Source organism: Sitophilus oryzae, unplaced genomic scaffold, assembly GCF_002938485.1.
Source record: "Sitophilus oryzae breed Bouriz unplaced genomic scaffold, Soryzae_2.0 scaffold_1398_pilon_pilon, whole genome shotgun sequence".
Taxonomy (NCBI): domain Eukaryota; kingdom Metazoa; phylum Arthropoda; class Insecta; order Coleoptera; family Curculionidae; genus Sitophilus; species Sitophilus oryzae.
The window spans coordinates 859,177-862,614 of record NW_022146057.1 but is presented as its reverse complement, the minus strand read 5'-3'; the positions used below and the strand labels follow the sequence as shown (position 1 = coordinate 862,614).

The following is a 3,438-nucleotide window of genomic DNA, read 5'->3' as shown; positions in this document are numbered from 1 at the left end:
CTTTTTGAGGGTGTTCCAAGCCCCTGACCTGAAAACTCTGCCAGTACTGTTTCCGTCAATGACCATTCTAATCATTGTCGCATTGGCATAACTACCGACGACAATGTGCAGTGATGTTAGGTCTAGAACGACCCTTCTTGTAAGTTTAATCAAGGGTTTAATCTGGGTTTAATGCTATATGCCATTATTATGAAGACATTATGCCTTTTAACTAAAAATTTAAAATAATTCCAATTTTTTTCCCGAAAAAAACTTCATGGATGTGTTTCTGGTGTCAGAATATACTACCCCTAAAAATAATTGCTCTTATTTAAGATTCGCCCTGTATACTGTGTATATAAATAGAAAAATTTATTATAAAAAATTATAAATCGGTTAAACAATTATTACTAAAGAGACACATTTAATCATCGAAACTAATGTCGTCATCCTCATCTAAGGACTCGTGATCATCTATCTACATCTTGAGATGAAGTAACAGGAGCAGATGTAAATTTCTTATTCTTATAAAGCTGGGTTCTGGTCATTCTGTTCACCATATCCTGCTGGAAAAAAAATAAAACATTTTTTTCGTGGGACTGCAGATTAACACACACCACAGCTAGTGTGTAAGCTGTACTTACGAAATTCAGTTCCCAGCCACGTGTAGTACTGCTTCGCATTCAGATATGGTTCTCGTAATGAAATTAATTACATTTAGTGTATTAATAACTGTATTAATAAGTACTGTTGACCAAAAAATAAAACAAAATCGTGGCTTTTTCTGTTCAAAATACTGTAAGTTTATCGTACCAAACCGAAAATACCGTACATTTTGAGCGTGTACGACACGTGTCACTGTGACAGTTAGTTTTGACATAAGAAACGTCAAAAGTTAATGTCGTTCGATCGCGACCAAATTTGGTGGGTACGCTATTATGTAAGAGGCGCTGCATACGGTCCCACCCTGCAAAGTTGGATACGACTAGTATTGCACAAGAGTCTTGAAAAAGTCTTGCAAGACCAAGACTCTTGCAAGAAATTCAAGACAAGACTTTCAAAATTTCTTGTCTTGAATTCCAAGAATCGTAAATTTTTTTTATTTCGTAATTTGGCGATTTTATGTCTTATTCTTGGTCTTATTGGATAGTTTACAATTATTGGTCATGCATTGCTAAACAATGCTACACATTTCGGCATTCAAACCCTGCCGCAACCGCACAAGCGGGCTCTGATAGCAACAACATAGAGACGAGCGCTCGTTCTCGTCGCCGATCGAGTCGCAGAACTCCGACTTCCTCATAGGAAATCGGCGAAGCCCCGATCGGAGATCGCCGAATATGTGCGGTTGCGGCATTAAGGTTGAAAAAGACCTTTCTGGTGTAGCTGTTGACACTGGTAGAGTTGCTAGGATCATTAATAAAATGTATATATTTGGAAATATACACTGGTTACACTCCGATTATCGTTTCGATGGCGTTTTTAGGTCGGTCGACTGCAGGTAGCTGCTTCCATTTTTGCCGCTACAAGTCTAGTTCTGCCGCTAAAGTGTCATAGTCCAAGAATTCTTTGTCTAATAGCAGAACGATAACAAACGTTAATCACGTTAATGACCAGCAAAACACACAAAATTCAAAATCTTGTCCTTGTCAAACTTGCTGTTTTAAACACTTGGATGTTGAAAGTCGAAAATCGAAAATTACATTTGCTTTCAAAGTGGAGAAGTGATTTTAGGGTGTATAATGTATATTTATCAATGACTAAAGAATACAAGGACAAATAGCACCCGAGTCCAAACTGTGACCATTCTTCCAAACAGTGCCGTGGCACATATTTTACATAATATTGCCGCTTGAAGGGATATTTATATTTTTGATATTATATGTTTTCACTACGCCTATGGTGTGTCGGGTGGTATCATACTAATTAATTACAAAAAAAAAGTATTAAAATGTTGACAAAAGGTACATAACTAGTATCGACGTATAGTACATATCAAGTAGATATAATATCAGGAAAATAATTATCGAATTCAATAGAAAAAAACGCTAAAAAGGTGTATGGGACTGTTTATTTCCCTATAAAACTTCTGGCTCTTTCTTATCATTGCGCCTTTTACACTTGAAAGCTGAACAAATTACCATTGTAATAAAGTTTATACAAAGTTCACTACACACAACCAACTATTAAAAATCGCTAAAATTGTCGCTGATGACCAGCTGATGATGTCGTTATGTCTAAAAAGTTGGCGTCTAAGGTCACAAATTCTGCTACAGCCCGTATATGGGCGTTACATGTCCTTGTATTCTTTAGTCATTGATATTCATCCATCTTCTTCTTCTTCTTTTTTTTTTCGTCCTTACTTACTTACTTAATGATCATTACTTTTTAAAAATTTTCGGCCATAATTTCGGAGGGGGGGGGGGGTTGAACCCCCAAAACACCCCCCCAGATACGGCCCTGATTCGAACCATTGTTCAGGTTTAATTAAGTGTATATTAGCCTTGTTTTTTCCTGGGTTCTTAACATTTGAAATAAATTTCCATATTTCTGAGCATTTTCTTCCACCTATGTAGTTATTAATTTGCTCACACTTTATATCCCATGCTTTGTTCTTAGCTCTGTTAATATGTGTCCATAATTATAATATACTTAATATGTCTAATACTTTAATTATTATATACTTAATATCCTATACTATATAAACACATACCTTCCTTCATCTTTTGGGCACCTAAAGAACGATATATTGTCTGTCATTCTACTTTCACAACCATCCACTGCACAAATATTTCTAGTAGACATTTTATTCACAATTCGAACAAAACAACTAAAACACTATTTTTGGTTCACCCTATGTGTCGGACCGAAAACAAAAATAAAATAAACTTGGAACGCTGTGTACACGTCGAGCAACGGATGTAGACTGACCCAAGTCTACAAGACAGGCGGGGAGCGGCGGGAGGAATTTTGATACGGGCGAAGAGTGGGTCAACTGATATATTTATATTCTTTAAACTGTGATGACGCCTTTGACGTTTCGAACCGATGCCTCTAAATGACGAAATCATCAGGATTTTTCTTAATTATGGGTCGATTGAAACTAAACTCAGTACATGGATAGAGGTACCCAAATGGAGTCTTCAGACGGACAGACGGGCAAAACGACAGACAGACAGAGGAAAGTAAGAAGTTTCTCTTCAAATATGCGCACATAGTGTACACACAATTTTTTTTGATTTTATATTATGTCATGTCATAAGGCAAATTTGTTTTTGGAGTAAAAATCGAATTGTCTAATTTTAGATATCTTTTGGTATTCTTCAGTCAACTGTGCGCCTATTTTACAAGCTAGAAATCACAAAAAAATAAACATAAGAACATAATTATTTTTAATTATATATCTCTTATTAAGTAATTAATCAAAGGTAATGTAGTAATAAATAAATTCCGTAGAAT

At 35.7% G+C, this 3,438-nt stretch overlaps 1 long non-coding RNA gene across 2 annotated transcripts; it reads right to left on the bottom strand.

Annotated features, from left to right (window-relative positions):
• Positions 1–327: 327 nt before the first annotated feature.
• On the bottom strand, positions 328–820 carry LOC115876116. Of its 2 annotated transcripts, none has more exons than XR_004049097.1 (2): positions 624–820; positions 328–545 (listed from the first exon to the last, which is right to left on the bottom strand). It is a non-coding gene; the product is annotated as an uncharacterized LOC115876116 (long non-coding RNA). The 2 variants fall into 2 exon arrangements; XR_004049098.1 differs by having other exon boundaries at positions 328–542.
• Between the last annotated feature and the right edge of the window lie 2,618 nt (positions 821–3,438).